Source organism: Merops nubicus, unplaced genomic scaffold, assembly GCF_000691845.1.
Source record: "Merops nubicus isolate BGI_N331 unplaced genomic scaffold, ASM69184v1 scaffold18825, whole genome shotgun sequence".
Taxonomy (NCBI): Eukaryota; Metazoa; Chordata; class Aves; order Coraciiformes; family Meropidae; genus Merops; species Merops nubicus.
Genome location: NW_008610538.1, coordinates 84,877 through 104,184, shown reverse-complemented (window position 1 = coordinate 104,184; position 19,308 = coordinate 84,877). Strand labels below are relative to the sequence as shown.

Sequence of the window (19,308 nt, the reverse complement as noted above, 5' to 3'; positions counted from 1 at the left end):
CGCCCCCCCCCCCCCCCCCGTTAGTGTTTTTTTTTTTGTTTGTTTTGTTTTGTTTTGTTTTGTTTTGTTTTGTTTTGCAAGTAATTTGTCATACAATAATTTGGGGGGGAGGGGGGGGGAGAGGAGATGGGAGAAAATGTTTTTGATCACCATTCAGCAGCTGAATGTCTATATCTCACTAGAGGAGCAAAGAAAAAGCTGTCAGTGGTCATCCTGAACCATGATTATGTTTTTTGAAGTTGATGATATTGGTTGCTTCTTTGACACACAGGATGGTATAAACTCTCCTACCTCCTGGTGGGATCACTGATGGGGATTTGGGGTTTCCCATCCCAGTGTGGCACTATGCTGTGGTACATTTACCTAAATAAGGCCTGCCTAGAAATGCTCATCTCTCTGCTTGGCGATGATGTAGCCCTTGAGGAATTCAAAGGCAAGAATGTTCAAATAGTGATTTTTAAAGACCTCGAGACAATTATATTGCTTATGAAAATATGATGACTTACCTGATCTCACTTATGTCTTTATATCAATTTGCTGACTTAATTTATTTGAATGCTAAAGGCTTTAGGGAAATGCTTTTCCAGGGAATTAATCATTTAAGTAAAGCAAGTACTAAATATGACATACGCTAGTATTCCTTTTGACAATATAGCATTTGTCTCCTAAAAATAAAGTAGAAAACATATGCCCCGTGGGCCAAATTCCACTTGGCTTTACTCTGAGATAAATTCAGAATGACTTCATTGTTATCAATGTACAGCTTCACTGTAACACTGCAATAGATGTAAATCACTAAACCAGAGAAAAAAAAAATCCTCCTGAGCCAAGAGGCACAAATCAAGGCTAAGATGGCAATGAGAAAAGTTGGTTCACCAAACTGGACTCTTAAATTCCTGCATCATTCAGTTTAGTGGGTTTTTTCCCTCCTCTTAATTATCTAGGAGAGCACTTCCTGGCTATGATAAATTTTTCCATAAGGGATTCATTATGAGGATATTAACAAATAAATTTCACCCCTGTCTAACACTTTGTACAAGGCTACTGCTGTTTGGAGGATAAAGGAGTAGAGGTTCTGATACTCTGATTTAATGATAACTATGATTCTATTTTCTGTTAGACTAATAAAGTTTAAGTTGCATTTTGTTACACAGCATTTATTTTCAGCTTCTCATTTTTTTAAAAAAATAGTTAAAAATAGGTGTAGCCCTAGGCTTTTTGAGTTTTGTTTTGTTTTGTTTGGGTTGGTTTCAGATGCATGCAACTAATGTCTCCTGTCTGTTTTTGTCTTCTTTAGGATGACAGCGATGGGATTCCCTGGTCAGAGGAGAGGGTGGTGCGGAAGGTCCTTTATTTGTCTCTGAAGGAGTTCAAGAACGCACAGAAGCGGCAGCACGGCGATGGCATCGGCGGGAGCCTCAAGGCAGTGAATGGTGAGCTGCTTCTGCAGAACCACTGGAAGGAATAAGTCCTTTCCAGTGAGGTTCTTCTGCTGTAGAGAGGAGGGAGACTAGTACACCGTCTGACATGCACTGTGCTCTTTTGATCTGCATGGGAGAGCTTGCTTCTCAAGTGCTCGAAGTGCCCAGTTTGAACTATCCATGTGTTTTGGTTTCTGGTGGCCTGGTTGAGGTGGGTGGAGGGTAGGTGTTGGGTGGGAGGACAGGACAGGCTGCTGGTCAAGAGAAGAGGAGGCTTCTCTGGTCAGTCTGCTTCCTGATGTGCTGGGTATGTAAACAGAGAGTGTATCCATTTAAAGGCAGTTGGTTTCGGTTATCTTGGAAGGACAATTGGACAGAATTTACCTACTCTGTGCCATTTGGATGCAAGTCTGACCAGCATCTGTATGTCTGGAGCAATCTCAGTCCATGCTGTCTGTTGTCCAGAGATGAAGTAGCACAGCACCTACGTAAAAAGATTTAAAGGACTGAGAAAGCACAAGTGCTGGGACGTTGGACTCCACTAGTTTAGCTGTTCACTGAGCAGTTGTTTGAAGTTTTTAAAAGGAGATGCAGACAAGCCTAGATGACAGGGACTTGGGGTTAATTTTATTTATTTAATCCCTTGGCCAGTTCTTATCTGTCACTCCCCCTACCCTTACAGCTTGCTTAAAAATGAGGTGGTGTCCTGAGAGGTGACTACAAAGCGTGCCTGCCTCTTGGCAATTCACTCCCTGACACAGGACCCTTTCTTGAAAAGGCTTTGTCATGCTGGCTTGAGCCTTGAAAGTGATGACTAGCAGGATTCAGATTTCTGGGCAGGCTTACAGATTTCTCTTCACTCACAAGAGCTTATTTGTTTCTTTATAGAGGTTTATGGCAGTTCCTTTTAGGTATGTGCATAACTATACGTGTGCTAATGCATTCAGGCAGCAGCTGGGAGCTTACTTGGTAGGTTATTCATATTTATATGTAGCTTGTGTTTTTGACATGGTGAGTGGAATTTCACTGCCTTTTCAGAGGGTTACTAGGGATGAGGTGAAAGCCTCGGGGAATGGCTGGGTAGCTACAGGCAGCATGAGAAGGTTCCTGTATTGCATAAGCACTTGCAAACTCCTTAATGTGATTAAAGAGGACCTCGGACTTCTGAGTTCAGTAATAATATCAAATACTGATCTGATGGGAAGGGACACCTAGCTTTAGCAGCAAGCTGTTAATAAGCTTGGAGGTGTACACAAAACAGTGCTGGCTTTTTTCCCTCCAACATGTCTGCATCATTGATCTTCCCTCAAACACAATTTCTCTTGGAAAGTTTCTTATTCCATTGTGGGGGTTTTGTTTAGTCAAAGGAAAGAAGTCTAAAGGCGTGAAGCACAGTAATTGTGTGTTGGGAGGCTTTGATGGTGTGCCAGGTTACAGGCTGACTGAGGTTTTTAGAGTGTCTAGTTTCTCCAAAGGCAGCTTAGATGAAAAGTGAGTTGGCTGGGAATGCTGAGGCCATGCAGGTACCAGACACGGAGCGTGCAAGCGGCTTCCTCGGGCAGCGGCACGGCTTGTGTCTCCTGAGCTTGCCTCACACCCAGAGCTGTAGTGCTCTGGGCTTTTCCTCCTTCTCAGAAGTAGGTGATCTTTTTTTTCCTTTTTTTTTTTTTCTTCTTTTTTCCAGAGCGGGAATGATATTCACTGTTATCCTTTCAGTTTGCTAAAGGATTCTTTAAATGCCCTGTCTCAGCACTGCTCTATTTCACCATCACTACCCAGAAGCTTTTTTTATTCACTGATAATTTGGAAGAATGTTCTGTTATATAGAGAAAAAAGATTCACGGAAGGGAGGAGGATTGATATTGTGTGGTGATATTAAGAAAAGCTATTTAAACATACAGTTTCTTCACTGCATCTTTTACAAAAAAAATGTAGCTGGGTATTTTCATATCTACAGGTCTCTGTGGGCTGAAGAAAAAGCAGGTCATCCTATGAAATTACCCAGCTATTCTGAACATAGGGAATATAGTTTTTTTAAGGGTGAGCCTTAGATCCATGATTTCATACTGCTGGAATAAAACATATTTTCTTGCATATGTCCATTGTTCCAACATGGGAGCCACAACCACTGTTTATCCAGTGCTACTCCAAAAGGTATCATGGAGTTAAATATAGCTTTGTGTGAGCAATGTCTTTATTAATGGTGAACACCCATAGCTCTCAGGGTGTTGGACAGGGGGAATCTACCTGAAGTAAGATGAGGTTGAAGGTGTTCAGTGCCTCTGTAAAGCTGGGCTCCCCTGGTTTGACTTGTGGTTAGGGTGCTTTGCCTTACAAAGACAAAGGAGAGTGTAGAGTTTGTGCTGCACAACCCTGGGAACTGTAAAGCTTCCTTGAGCTGTGGAAGATGGAGTAGGTCCCCTTCCAGTACCCAGCAAATGTAACCATTTCCAGAAGTGGGAAGGAGGGATCTGTGCAGGCTTCAAGCTCTCTAAGCACCTTGCTCAGTGTAGAACTATGCGCTGGTCTCTGATCCCTTCTGAAGAGCTCAGGGGACTGTGATCAACTAGGTAGCAGGATTTGATCTTAGTGCCACCATCTGTAGTGCAGAGAGAGTTTTGTTGTTATGGTTATATACCTGTCATCCCTTAAATTTATTGCAACCTGTTATTTGTTTCAGTAGAAACCAGTTGCTTTTGGCAATAGAAGAAGGTAAAATATACACCAGCCCCTTGCAACTGGTGTTTTAAGAAGTTTTTATGGGTTTGGTGTGGCTGAAGGTGCATAAACATGCTACAGAAGTTGCTGTGCCAGCGTTTGTGAAACTACAATTAAAAGTGTATTAAATGGTTATCACTGGATTTTCAGCTGGTGAGTACAGTAGGGTCATTAATTGATTTGGTCCAGAGAAGGGCAGTGAAGCTGGTGAAGGGTCTGGGGAACATGGCTTGTGAGGAGCAGCTGAGGGAACTGGGACTGTTTAGTCTGGAGAAGAGGAGGCCGAGGGGAGACCACCTTGCTCGCTATGACTTCTGGAAAGGAGGCTGGAGTGAGGTGGGGGTTGGTCTGTTCTCCAAAGTAACTAGTGACAGGATGAGAGGAAATGGACTTAAGTTGCACTGGGCGAGGTTTAGATTGGATATTAGGATGAATTTCTGCACTGAGAGAGCGGTGAGGCATTGACCCAGGCTGTCCCATGGAGGTGGTGGAGTCACCATGCCTGGAGCTGTTCAAAAAGCATGTAGATGTGGTACTTTGGGAAGTGGTTTAGTGGTCATGGTTGTGTTGAGTTGACGGTTGGACTTGATGATCTTGGAGGTCTTTTCCAATGTTAATGATTTTGTGATTTAATAGCTGGAATAAAGGATGCCTCTTTGATTGATAGTGCAAAAAGCAAGTTCATTTTAAATGTGAGAGATGAACCCATTTACAAGAGTCTTTTCAGTACTGAAGTTTCTGCAGGCTCTAAAATGTCCTGGTGGTGGCACAGAGACAATTAACTTCCACTTCTCTGAATAAAAAAAGAAAAATAAAATGTAAATAAAAATTCAAATTACTTTGGGAGAATATATGTATTGTCATACCTCAGCTGCCTCCAACTCACTGTTAAATATATTTGTTATCCTGAAAACAATCCTGCCATTTTCAGTTTGTGGCTGAAACCCTGTTACTTCAGAGGTTCTGGTTAAAGGGGCAGGGTTTGGCTTGGGGTTGGTGGTGTGTTTGCAGGTCTCCTTACTCCTGTCTTTTTCATATCTCCTTTCCACCAGGTAATATTTGTTTAGTTCTTTGTGCTGCTAGTTACTTTTCATCCTAGATGTTTTTTCTGCTTTCTTTGCTCTTACCCATGCCCCAGCTAGAAGTATCTCAGGAGGTGAACGGGTGTATTACGACTGTTTTATTGGTGGGTGGGTTGCATGTGTCTTCATGTTGACTCTGGATCTTTATAGAACACAGGACACCCTACAATATGCCTTTGTTTGCTACGTGTTCCTCTCCAGCATGTGGGAATATAAAATCTGAAGGAGGTGCTTCTGCAGGTTGTCAAGAAACCCTCCGGAGCCCTAAGTGGGATAGTGGAACTCTGATTATGGAAACAAGGTCGTGTGCTTGGAAAACCCAGAGGGACCTCTTTAGTGATTTGGATTACTGATGCCTGTCATCTGCATTAGGATTGTAAGAATAGGGGTTGGTGTTGGAATAGAGATACCAATTTCCAGAGATCCTCTTCCAAAAGGAAAACTGATTCCCTTGGGAAATTGTTTTCTTCTTGTGTAGCTTAAAATGGGAGATAATGCTGTAGAAAAAAGGCAATGAAAGATGTAATTATTGCTTGCATTCTGTTTATGAGAATAAATCCAACACCCTCAAAAGCGTATAGCATGAAGCAAATTCTTCTGACAAGATTTGAAATTCTATTTTTCAAACCTTGGGATAAAGAAGAAATTTGTGATGCAGACACGCTAGTGTTTCATAAATAGAAAAAGTGCCAAAATTTGCTTGTTTGTGTAAAGTGGTTAGTTAATCTTCAGAGGTGACAAACCAGACGTTAAAATTGTTCAAGCAGAGAGTGAGTTTTCACCAGCTGTACCCTAGAAGGGCGTCATGGCAATTTCCAAACGTGCCAGCTTGGTTCAGCTTGCGGCAAACTAGTTGGGAAATCCAATGTATGTGAGCAAAAGTTGGATGTCTTGCTTGTTTAGTAAATAGAGATGAATAAAAATATTAAGTTTTGCTCTTCTGAGAGATTTCACCTATCACTTAGGGTTCTTAAAGTCAACTATGCATTAGATGTGTGTTCTTTAACCAGAGAAGGAACAGTGTCAGCAGTTGGATGGAGGTGGTGGTCAGTCATGGGTGGCTGTGATGCCCCTTCCTCCCTTGTGCTGGTCTGCTCCTGCCCACAGCTGTTCCCACACAAAAGCTAATGTGACTTTTATTGGAGGCTTGCTTTTCCCAAAATCAAAATGTCTCTGCACAGGGAGGTAGGAGCCTCTGAGGCAGCCCGTGGTGGGAGCACGGTGCCAGACCCAGTGGTGGCAGCTTGCTCCCATGCTGTGGCTGCTGTGCTGGCCGGCTGGGGCAGGCAGTGGTGCTGCCTGGAAATAGCTATTTTTGTCATTGCTGCGCGGATTTCAAGTGTTTCCAGCTCACTACACAGGGCTTTCTGTCCACGCTCTCCAGCAGGCCGCGCCAGGGCAAAGGTGCCCAGTGGTGGGGTGCCATGGCCACTGGGTTCATCCAGCCCCAGCTTCTTGCTGCAGGCTCTTTTCCCGGGCGTGCAGCGGTGCTTCAGGCGTGGCGTAGAAGTGGGGACAGATGTGGTGGAAGTGCCTCAGCACCGCTGAGCCGGGCGCCTCAGCTCCGTGCCGTGTGGTACTGCCAAAAGCCAACTGTGTGGGAGTGGCAGCAGCTGCCAGCGGGGCAACCGCGTCTCCTCGGGGCTCAGCCCATGTCTCCTCTCTTGCCGCTGGAGCAGACGAGGACGCCGCAGCCCTCAGGGCTGTGCCTCTGCCTCAGCTGCCCTTCTGCGTGCCCGGAGCCTCCTTCCTCCCTGCTGCAGACACGGGGGCTGGGCCGCCACCCAGCCTTTCATGCTGCACAAGAAAGTAGCCCGCTTCGTTCACTGTGGTGCTTCAAATATACTGGTGGCTTCATCTCTCTTGTTTCTGAAGGCTGCAATTAAATCCTGGAAGAAGGGTTTATGCTAACGTTTGTCTAGGGAGCTTTTCACTCCATCAGCGATGTGAAATTGCGTTTGTTGACAGTGGGTAATGTCTGTCTGTCTCCTAAGCTTTAATAGAAGATTGTAAGTGTGCCAAGGACCCTTGTCTGTGTAAGTGGATTTTTAAAATGCATTTACAGAAACAGAAATACCTCTTTCAACGTTGCAATATTTCCCCTTTACGTTTAGAGTAAACAGCTTTTTTGACTTTCTTAAACTGTGATTAAATATAGATGTTTTCAACTAAAACGTTCAGTAAATAAGCGTTTGAGCAGATTTGTCATGGCACTCAACATCATTTTCACTTTGATGCTTGCTGTCAAGTGAATTTAAAGATTAACAAATAAATAACAGGATGCTGGGGTTGGGCTCCATTGAACATTTCCAAATCTCTTTTCCTTTCTTTGTTTTTTAGAACAGAATCCATTTTCCAGCCTGCCAGGGACTTGCTTGTTCATCGGCTGACACAGGCTCTTTTTGCCTTTTCCATCATCACCACTTAAAAAAATTCTGCAGGCCAAATGATGCCCTCAGTGATCTCTACCCAATTTTATTAGGTCCAAATTGTGCTCCTGTCTTAACAATTTCAGTGTTTGGCAAGACTGCCAGAAAATTTTCTCTTGCAGGACACCCCTCATCTTTTTCTCTCACACATAAGAGAAGTGAATATTGTTTTTAATCAGAGAAACAGAGGAATTGTGTAATTAATTTTCTTAAAACTTCATTTCATGGCCATCTAAAAAGAGATGCTATTGCCCCAAGTGCATTTCTAGTGAAAGTAATTCTAAAAATAATCTTGCCTCCCTGCATATTGCTAATTGTAGGTAATGGAAAATGAAAGTGGCAATGGAGAATGTGCAGAGGCGTGTGAATAATCTGTAAGAGACTGAGTTATTGTAGGCCTAAAATATATAAGGTGAAGAAAGGTGGGAAATAGTTCAGCTGAAGGGTCTGGTCCTCCTCCTTTCACCCCCCATCTTGTGCTGGCTCTGCCATTTGTCTGCCCAGGCCAGTGCACTGAACAGAAAACTGTACTGGCAGAAAAGGAGCCCAGGAAAATTATTCTAAAAATGAAATAATTTTCTTCTGGTTTAATGAACCACGCAGGTTCAGCAAGAGGTCGGATGAGCATTGAGTGCTCTCTGGAGGAAACGAGGGGCTGGAGAACCTTGACCGAAAGCTGTAGGAGGACGAGACTGGACTCGTCCCCTCTGATGGCAGCAAGCTGCTCGCTTGGCACAGCCTTCTTGTCTGACCACAGCCTCACGACTGGCACAGTCCTCCCAGCTAACCACAGTCTCAGATGCGGGAAGGGACAACAGTTGCCAGAAATAAGAGCAAAAAAGATGCAGTTAAAAATTTATTGACAAGTGCTTCACAACCATAGGTATTACACTTATGTATTTCTTTCTTTAAAAAAAGAAACCCACAAAAACCAGCACGAGCCAGCCCCCACATCTGATGTAGCAGTGAAGTTCATTGTGTAGACCACCCATTGAACAAAGCTCTACTTTATGACCCCAAGAGAGGTCAAAATTTTGTTTCCCTTGACTCAGGGTCAGTCTGCATAGGTGCTGCACCAGATTTGTTGTTGGTGTCAGCAGTCTGGGGAGCACCCTTGAGGGTGGACAAGCAAACAGATACATTCTCCCTTTTGCAGCCATCAAATCTGCAGCCAGCCTAAATTTGCACCCCAGTATATTTTTGGCTGGTGTGTACAGCCAAAAGGATGCTGATGGTTTTACCTCATAGGATGGCCAGCTCTGTCAAAAACTGTACCTTTTGTCAATTCTCTTTTGCTTATTTTAGAAATGAGAGTAAAGATGCAACTTATGCAAAGCTGCTTTTTTGACTCTAATATTGAGATGTTCTGCTTTGGATTCTAACTCAACCATTTCTTTGGCAGATAAAGAACTTTGAATTTGGTAAGAACTTGTGTTTTTTTTTTTTTTTATTATTACTAGATTTTTATTTAGATATTAAAAACTAGGAAGATCTACTTAGAGCATTGTCCTTCAAACTGACAGTTCGGGGTGGCTGAAGTTCATGCCAGTGATCTGCTGAGATGAGAACTAGTGGTTGGTGCTGGCCACTTTCTCAAGCTGTTGAGTTGTGCTAAAAGGAGTTAAAGGGAAAACTTGTGGTTTACGTGGATATCAAACCAAAATTAAAGAGCTGTTAGAGGTAGTGTAATGGATCAAGTTCCTCACCGTTATTTGCCTGATGGATCCTGCTATTGAAGGGGCTGGAGAACTTGCACAAAGTGAGGACACAAGGTGGAGGAGAAGGCAGCAATCTAACAGTGTGCTCAGCAAAAAGTGAGCTCAGTGTTTCTCTGTTTCAGAGCAATGGTTTTCAGAAGGCATGGGAGTGGGGAGAAGGTTACTCTACTTCTTTCTGTCTGTCTGATGTCCAGTGCTCATCGTTATTATTTTAGTGTTTATTAAAGTGTTCTAGTGGAGATCAAAGGTCTGCAGGTCTGAATATGTAGCTAATGTTGTAAAGGGGATTTAAATTCCAGTATTGTTGTTCCTCTGCTGCTGCCCATGATTGGCAGAAGGAAACTGTGCATGAAGTAACTAGTGTTTTTAATTTGAAGGACAGACAATAAGGGATATAAGCAGAAGAACATCAGGGACAAAAAAGTCTACCATTGAAGTAGCCTATTAAGAAAATGTTATTTTATTTATTAAGAAAAGAGTAATGTAACAGGAAATAAAATAATCGGTATCACAAGTAAAAACAGAGAGAAGTTTCAGTCCTGCAGACAAGCTTTGCTGTACAGTTTACTGTAGTCAGTCCTAGGGAAGTGTATTTTCTGAAGCTGTCCTTAGCTTTGAAAAAGGCTTTTGCAAATTATTTTTGCACTGTGGCTTTGAGCTGTTAGTGCAAGCCTACATTTTGTGGAGTGCTTTCAGAGTATTAGAGAGAACACATTTTCAGTCTTCAAGGTCCTGTCTTGTGTCTTAGAACCTCGACAGCAGTTTTTCCTTGACAAGAGGGCATTTTAGAAATGCCATGCTGTTTGAGAGAGTGGAAGGAGTCTGAGAACTCTCTGGTCCAGCAGGACATTCTTGAGGCCATTCGGCTGCATTTAACCAGAGCAGATGTCCTGTGTGCTGTAATCCTTATCACGCCAACCCTGGCAGCCAAGTGGTTTTAAAAGAAACAGTAGAGATGAGTGACAGATGGATGTAACTGCCCGTGGACACAGTAGCCACTTCTGCAAGCTGCCTTACTGTGCTGGCAGTGCAGCCTCCCTTCACCCCAGGCACCCTCCGTTACCTGTGTTCCCAGGCTCGTCCCTCCACGCCTGGGTTTGGTTCCAGTGGGGTCGCTTTGGTTTCAGATCTCCAAGAAACTGTTCTGAAATAACTCCTGTCTTTTGATAACTGAAGATGATGGGAGGTTTGTCATATAGCAGATAGTTCCCAGAGCTTGTGGGTGAATGGTTTCTGAGAATTAACTGTAGCTTAGCACGTATGCTGTTAAGTCATAGCAGATTGCTCTACATTGTAATAGATGCACATGCTTTTTTAAACCTCTTTTGTGTGTCTGACTACCACAGATTTATTACATGCAGTTAATGTGATGTTGGATCCAGAATTAGTTGAGTACATGTTTTCAATAACCTGCCTTTGATGTCCTTTATTCCCCAATTCAGATGCATTTAATACTGTGGAGGGGGAGTAAAGTCAAAGGTATAGATATGGAAGCCTTGTGCTTGGGGCAACAGGGGATGAGGGTGACAAGATTGACTCAGAAGTGTTGTTTCTGGTACATGGGAAGCAGTTTCCAGCTCTGAGAGCTAAACGCAGCTAAATCTCCACCCTTACCCATCCTGTTTTCTCCCCTCAAGTACTGTTAGTGAGCGTTACAATTGTAGTTGGGACCGTGTGATGTTTCAGATCTGTCCACTAAGAGGCTAACTCATTCCAGATAAGCCTTGAACAGACAACACTCATTTTTTACTTTGCTCAGAATTTCCTGTGCTTTGTTCTGCATCTGTTTGTGAAAGACTGCGTTATCTTTGAAAGCCTTCATCTTGTTTTCTTTATTCAAGCTATACGCTAAAATGGAAAAAGGGAAGAGCTGGAAGGAGCCCAGCTGGAGCAATCTGCCAGGGATCCCACAGGGCAGAGCTGGCAAGCTCCTGAAACCTCTTCAGCTGACCTCTGCTGCAGTTTGGGAAGCCAGGAGATAAGCCACTTTTCCTGCAAAAGATTTGACCTCAGCCAGCTGTTCCAAGTAGTGCCCAAAGATCACACCAGCACTTAATTGCGTTTTTCTCCTTGCTCATCCCTCACTCAGCATCAGTCGCAGTCAACCAACCCTAAAGATATTTCAGTTCAGTGTCTTCCTACTCTATGTGTGTAAACAGATGTGCCAGAGGTAAATCATACCTTGATGTGCTCTGTTTCAGCCAGGTTGCCTCAAAACCAACTTCTTCCTAAAACACCTCCCTCAGACAGTGGTTGTCTCCTGGTGCTGTGAAAGGTGGAAGCATTTCGTGGCCAACTGTTTTTAAAGATGCTCTGTTTACTGCAGCTGCATAGCACCCCAGTGTTTTCATGTCATGTCTGCTGTGTATGTGGAGAGATGGAAAGAAGCTTGCAAGTGATGAAAATCTCACAGAGGGAGTACAGTTTTTCCCTTTCTTCACAGCGTGGGAATTTTCTTTCTGCTTCAGGGCAGAAATGCTGTCACAATGTTAGCAAGAGGATGCTAGAGCTATGGCAGGAGTGTGTTCTCTCACATAGAACACTGAGACAAGGCATCTGGGCTGTACTGGTGTGGACAGATGCAGGTGTTGGATAGAGCGGGCTGAACAGGAATTTCATCCCTCCTGTTTATTCCAGAACCTTGCTCCAGTGCTGGGATGTTGGGGTCTTGTTTTGGAGCCTCGGGCTGTCTCTGGCTCCCTGTGCCAGGAGGAAGCAGCAGGGTTGCACAGAGCCTCAGAACTGGGGCATCATGTGGGAGTGGACTGGGATTGTTGCACAGTCTGCACCCGGGGCTCGGTGTCCTTTCCCTCTGGTTGGCTCCTCATGTGCCTGTTCAGGAACATGCTGTTTCTTTTCCAAGGAGAGTCTCGACTCTTCTCTTTAAAGTAACAATCTACATGACAGGACAGTAAGCAAATAACCTTACTGTTCTGCCAAGATAATAAAATCTGGTGCTTTCTACAGTAGTTGTTCTGCATCTTTACCTCTCAGGAGGTCAGCAGCGATTACCTTCAAGTGGAAGCCATGAATAAGGGATAAAAGTTACCAGAATGTGACTTGAATTCCAAATATTGAAACATAGTTATTGCTACTCTTCTCCCCCCTCCCCAAAATCAATTGAAGATGGCCTTTTGTGCAGCGGCCAGGTCTGTGGTTAGGGACTACTTGTCATGTTTTATTTAGATGGAAACCTGTCCCAGAAGCTTTTCCTCATCTCATTGTCCTGCAGGGATGAACTTCAAATGCCAGTTTACATTTGCCTGGAACTGACCTACTCTAATTGAAATGAACAAGGCTGTCTTATCTAAGTAGATAAACACAGCCCATTTGCAATTGCAGATTTAAATGCACTCTTGCCTGGATTACCTTTGCACAGGATGGCTGTGTCCTTGAATATTTAAAGTCTCATTAACAAGAGGCTAGAATTGAAGAGCAAAAGAAAGGGAGGTTTTTGAGCCACAAGCAGATGTTGATCCTCTTGTAGGCTGGGGGAAGACTCTTTGGTACAAAAGTCCTTTCATGCCAGCATGCAGACTCTCCAATAAAACTGGCATGCAGAGTTGTGGAGGTTAATTAACATCCAGAGCATAACACAGGGTTATATACAAATACTCTGCTCATAAAGTAGAATAAACGAGCCATTAATTAAGGCATTGCTTAGTGCAGTAAACCACCTTTCTTTCTGTTACAGATCTAGGTGTCTGCTGTTAACAGCCTGGAAAGCAGACTTTCTGTAGAATAGTTGACTGACTGGGAAAAGGACTTCAAGATACTGTCTGCAAATTTGAATACTGGGGCTTGTGGGGAAGAGAGTTTTGCAGTCCTTTGGTTTCCCTGGCATAGCTGGATGTTGAGGTGGTGCTGGATGACCGTCTGGCTGGATCAGAATTACAGCTGCTAGGTAAATTTCTATTTAACGCTTCTCAAATTGTCTTGGACTCAGTGGGCATAGTCTTAAGGAAACTAAATTTGCAGGGAAACCAAGAAAGGAACTGAGTCTGCTGAGAAAGACAGACTGCTCTTCAGTTTGTACTTCCTACTTCCAGGAGAAATGGTGCTGGTACGTGTGCAGGACTCGGAAATTTTGTCAGGGTTTTATGGGAAAACAGCTTTCAGCTTTTGTCCTGTGACTCCTTTCCCTCCTGACCTAGGTTAGCCACATTCTTCTTCAGACAACAGGAACCAGAGAGTAGACTGAAGAAGATGGTGTTTTCCATGCCAGCTCTGTTCCTTGTACTCATGGTGAAAGCAGTGGGGAAGTACTTACTGTTTTGGTGTCTTTGTCACAAAAAGACTTCAGTTCCCTAAGGCGCTAAATGTGATAGGAAGGACCTCACTAAGCTTTTGGCTGGTTGGTTTGTTTGCTTTCTGTAAAAATCAATGCTGCTATTCTGCAGCTGAAAGGGAGAAGTTCAGGAAAGGCTCCTCAGCCCCAAGGTTTGAGAGCTGGTGATAGTGCTTTAGCAGGATCTGGGGAATTCTGATATAAAGAGGCAGGAGTTACCCTCTACAGGGGACAGATTTTGTCCCGATGTGGCCCCTTAGGAGCGTAAGAATATTTTGGAAGGCAACACCTACTTTCATAGGGAACTTCCTACTCTAGCTCACACGGGGACATGCCAAATGAAAACATAACTTTAGAGGAATTATCTTCTAATGTTTAAGAAATTTCTAATGATTGTGTCAAAACGTGATCCTTTTTCCCCCAGAAGTTTCTAGCCCAACTGAATGTAGGTGCCATTTTGAGGAAGAAAGTGAGTATGGCCCTTCTGATTGAGACCTTAATGCAGAGCTTGTGCCTTGGTCAGTGACAGGGTTTCATTGCAGGGGTGCACACATCCATCGGAGAACTTAAAGAACTGTATTTAGAGAGAAACAAAGGGGAAGCTGCTGGCACCTCACGGATTGCAGAGCATCTAACGATGGACATTTTCCCCTTAAAAGTCACCCAAGGAGAGCTATGTTTAGGACTACGTAAGCTCCAGTTTTACCTGCAGAGCAGTGACGTGCAGCAGGTGCTGCCAAATGGGTTTTGTGCCATCTCCAGAAACAGCATCCCAAAGCTGCGTGGGTCCCTGAGACATGACGCGTGGCTCCCTCCTGAGCCATGGAGAAGCTCCTGCTCCAAGCCTGGCTGGGTCTGCTGCTGGGGCCTGGCCCGAGGGGGCTCCTATTTATACCACTTGCCCTTTCTGAAATGCAGGTCAGGATTTTTAACTCAGGATTGTTCATAGGGCAAATAATTCTCAGATACTTTCACGTCAGTAGCAGTCTGTTAGGAGTGCTCCCTCTTTTTCTGTTTGCCTTCGCTCGTCAGCCTTTGCCGTTTTTCTTTTTCCTCCCTTTTATTTGGAAGGAGGAAAATATGTTTTCCTGCTTCTCCATGTGCTTTTCCTCTCCAGCTACTTGTGTTTTTCATTCTGTCCTTGTCCTCTTACTTTCTGTGCTGCCTTTGAAGCGGGAGGCTCTGTTCCTGTGCTCTGCCATGAGGGCAACTCCAGGCTGCTTGCTGCAGGCTCAGCGGTACAGCCGTGAAGATCTTCGATTTCCTTTTCTGTTTTTCTTTCTTCTTTTCCCCTCCCCTCCTCCCACAAACTCCTGGGCCATCCAGCCTAATGTGAGAGCAGATTTGCCTTAGTATTTGGAGAAAAGATCTATAATAAGCACTGGGGACATGCTGGTAAAAAGCATCAGCACAGTATACCAGCTCAGTTGGAGTACTGACTGTACATTAATTCTCCAACTTATAATTAGCTATATTAAATTCCAATTTTCTGAAAGGAACCATTATCAAATAACACTCTGTCTGAAATCTCAAAGAAACATAAGGAATGAAAGCTTAGTCCTCTTATGCTTTCATCTTTCAGAAGCAATCCCTATCTCAACATCTTGACCTACATTTTCTTTTTACCCTCTCCAAGAAACATTGTGTGGATTTAATGTCTCAGAAGGGAGGTGAGGATTTTTTTTTAATGCATGTGTATGTGTTGACATCTAAAGTTTGGGGAAAACAATGAGGCTTTCATGTCCCCAGTGACTTCTTTTTTTTTTAACTTGAAAGTGTTTTCCATAGCATCTCTGAGGCAGATTTTAAGTTCAGAAAGAAATTAAATGTAAAAATTCCACCCTGTTCTTTTACAAATGGTCCACTTTTATCTCTCTAGCTTCTGCCAAAGCCTTTCCTGATTTCCCTTACCAGTAGAGAAAAATACTGGACTCTCCTTCCTTTGCCAGTTGTGATCCAGCCATACATTTTCTTTCTACCATTAAACAGCATGAGTGAGTTTTCTTGAGGAGGGGTGGGTGTGTAATGTGGGTGCTCACTTTAATTCCTGCCCTCACTGTGTAGCTCTCTGGTGTTACCCATGAACAGCTTTACATGGGAGTTGAACTTGACCTGGGTGGCCTGAGCATGTGAAGAAGTGAAGGCTGTCAGCCTGTCAGGCAGCTTGTGCAGGTTGTGGGCTAATCAAGGTCCCAGGTTTGATGCTGCCAGTGGTGATTCCTGCTCTGTGTGCTGCCCCTCTTCCAAAGCAGCGTGGTGTACCTGTGGTGCTGCTTTCCCATCAGGGGGGTCCATCCTTCCCTCTCAGAAGGGTAGCGTGGTTTACACCATCCCTTCTGCCTCACCCCACCACGTGGGGCTGTGCTTACAGAACTATAGAGTTGTTCTGGTTGGAAGAGACCTTTAAGATTGAGTCCACCCATTAACCCAGCACTGCCAGGTCACCACTAAACCATGTCCCTGAGCACCACATCTCCACGGCTTTTAAACATCTTAAGGGACAGTGACTCCACCACTGTGCTGGGCAACCTGTTCCAGGGCCTGGAAACTCTCTCAGGGAAGAATTTTTTCCTAATATCCAACCTTAACTTCCCCGGCACAACTTGAGGCCATTTCCCCTTGTTCTATTGCTTGTTACTTGGGAGAAGATACGGACCCCCACCTCACTCCAGCCTCCTTTCAGGAAGTTGTAGAGAGCAAAAAGGTCTCCCCTCAGCCTCCTTTTTTTCCAGCCTAAACAACCCCAGGCCCCTCATCTGCTCTTCAGAATACTTGTGTTCTAGACCCTTCCCCAGCTTCGTTGCCCTTCTTTGGACATGCTCCAGCCCCTCAGGGTCCCTCTTGTAGTGAGGGGCCCAAAACTAAACTCAGTACTTGAGGTGTGGCCTCACCAGTGCCGAGTACAGAGGCACAATCACTTCCCAGTCCTGCTGGCCACACTAGTTCTGATACAAGCCAGGATACTGTTTGGCCACCTGGGCACACTACTGGGCTTGTATTTGTCCTGCTGCCAGCTAGAACCTCCAGGTCCCTTTTTTGCCAGGCAGCTTTGCAGCCACTCTTCCCCAGGCCTGCAGGGCTGCCTGGGGTGGTTGTGACCTCTTCTCCCACTGCAGGGTAAACGTTGCTGCAGCTTTGCCCCATGTGGGAACAGGCAGAATTCTTCAGTTCATTCAGTCTGGTTTTGTTTGGTGGTTTTAGGGCGTTGGGGATGTGTGGGTGTGTGTTAGCACTTTGAACACCAAGTGCTAAGTGTGTGCTAAGCATTAATAGTATTGATAAAAAGTATTTGTAGACCATTGGGCTTGGTAGAGATGCCTTGAAACCGTGCAGGGAGGGAATGTCCTAACTCCAGGAGGACGTTTGTTGTCTGAACTGTTTCAGTTTAATATGTCTCCTTAGCTTCTTAGAGGGTACTGTGAAGGTACAGAGGGATTCCAGTTGTCACTTTTAGTATTCTGTTTTTCCCTCTCAAGTGTTGTCATATCATCTTAAAATAGAGTTATGTAGTGGTTTCTTGAATATCAATAATGTGCTTTTGGCCCTAAATCAGGGGGTTTTTATTGTAGTAATACAATGGTGAACTTCAGCATACCCACAATCTCTTGGGTATATTTTGAAAGCTCACTTACTGTTTTCATCCTGCATATCCTTGCTGTTCCACTGCATGCATCTCCCACCCCCTCACTCCCATTGCTCTGCTGCTGTACTTAAAATGAGAAATACACCAAGGCTATCAGCCTTCGGTTACATGAATGGATGGAAGGAAAATTCTCTGCAATGAAATCTTGAGGGGAGAATTCAGTATTCTTTAAAGATTGCAAGGTAGTACTTGATCTGCTTTGCTTACTCAGAAAGGTAAAATCGTTAAATACCCATCACTGTGTGTGATTGTTTAAATGTGTGTTGATGATTGTCGCAGGCTTTCTATTAAGTCAGGAAGCAGCTAATGTTGGTTCACTTCCCCTTCTGATGCCATAAAACATGAGCAAAAGAAGCCGTTTAGTAGCAGCAGCATATTTGATGGTGTTGGCATTTCGTTAACTCCGCCGGGGGGTTGATGTGTCAGGAGCCTCCTTAACATTTCAGAAGCCTTTTCTCCAGCATCAGGTTTTCAAGTGGCTGGCCCCCTACCCCAGTTCTCATCTCTTCTCCCCGTGGATTGCCTGTAGAGCTCACAAAGGGGAGGTGAAGGTGGGGTTAAGCTGCTGGTCTCAAGAGCTGGAAAGAGAGAAGGAGATTGCCTGGCACCTGAGGAGCCTTTCCTTAAAGGCTGTTACAGCGCTGGTGAGGATCGGTTGGTTCTTCTCCCCATTACAGTGCGGGTGGTCTCCTGCTGGTGCTCCACTCCAGCAGGTGTCTGGAGCACACGTTTTCCAGCACCACTGAGCTTGTGTCGCTCTTGCTCTGGCCCCTGCATTGTTCCCGTGGCAGGATTCTCGCAGCTCAGCCGAGGCCGAGCGTGGGGGGCTCCTCCTGGCTTCTCACCACAGTGCGGAGCCAGCCTGCGAGAGCAGGGGTTCCTTCAAAGATTCTTACAGCTCCAAATTTCTTTCCTGTAGTGTTTCTTTTTTTCCCACTTCACGTGCCCAGCAGGTAGACAGCTGCTGAGCAGCAGGGAGACGTCCACCAAGGCCAGGCACCGCTGTTGGCGTCGTGTGGGAGATGGGCTGGGATCCTCACCTGAGGCAGAGGTTTGGTGCTGGAGTGGAGGTGGAGTGGCATCGCTCCTGCCCCTGCCTGGGGCAGAACAAGTTGCTCATTCCCCTCGAGCTTTCATAACGCCTCGTGATTCCAGTCTGCAGCAGCTGGTCTGAACGTTTTACTGTCACTGTCACGAGCCTCCTCTCCTGACAGTAACTCTGCAAGCAGATTACAGGGGGCTGAGTCGAGGCAGCAGAGCAGCTCTTCGTGCTGACCGTGAATTGTACTCCTCTGGCCTTTGATTTAAGAAAGTGAGTAAATGGTACTTGCTTTACCCCATGGAAAAAAAAGGATAAACGAAGAAATAGCATCCCCTTGAAGGGGTGAATGCAGTTCTGCAAGTACATATTTCACAGAAAGATAACTGGGGTTTTGGTTTGATTTGGTGGTTTGTTTTTTTCTTTTGGTTAAAACAGGTTTTTTGAAAATATTTTAAAAATGTATTTCCTTACCATACAGGAAAAAAAGAAAAAAAAAAAGCTTTTTGTGGCCAAATTGCTGTTTCATACATTAAAATCATGCCAAGTATTTAAAAAAAACCCACATATTTTTATAATCAGTTTAGCAAACTAGATGTAAAACTCTGGTGGCAAGGAGGAAGGCGTCCCAAAAGTTCAAAGGCTGAAAATATTTTAAAAATGTATTTCCTTACCATACAGGAAAAAAAGAAAAAAAAAAAGCTTTTTGTGGCCAAATTGCTGTTTCATACATTAAAATCATGCCAAGTATTTAAAAAAAACCCACATATTTTTATAATCAGTTTAGCAAACTAGATGTAAAACTCTGGTGGCAAGGAGGAAGGCGTCCCAAAAGTTCAAAGGCTGAGTTTTGGGGACTTTCCAGGTGTTTTGTGGTGCCTCATAGCTGCTGTCTGTGAAGGAGAGGAAATAAATAGTGCCCTGGGAAGGCGGTATCGAGGGGAAGGGTTCATTCCCAGGAGAAGCAGCT

General features: G+C 44.4%; 1 protein-coding gene across 1 annotated transcript in view; it reads left to right on the top strand.

Annotated features, from left to right (window-relative positions):
* Positions 1–1,300: 1,300 nt before the first annotated feature.
* LOC103773577 (protein Jumonji-like) overlaps positions 1,301–19,308 on the top strand; it is a gene marked incomplete at its 3' end in the record, with an annotated part of 102,881 nt that continues 84,873 nt past the window's right edge. Inside the window, 1 exon segment of the mRNA XM_008940953.1 lies at positions 1,301–1,433.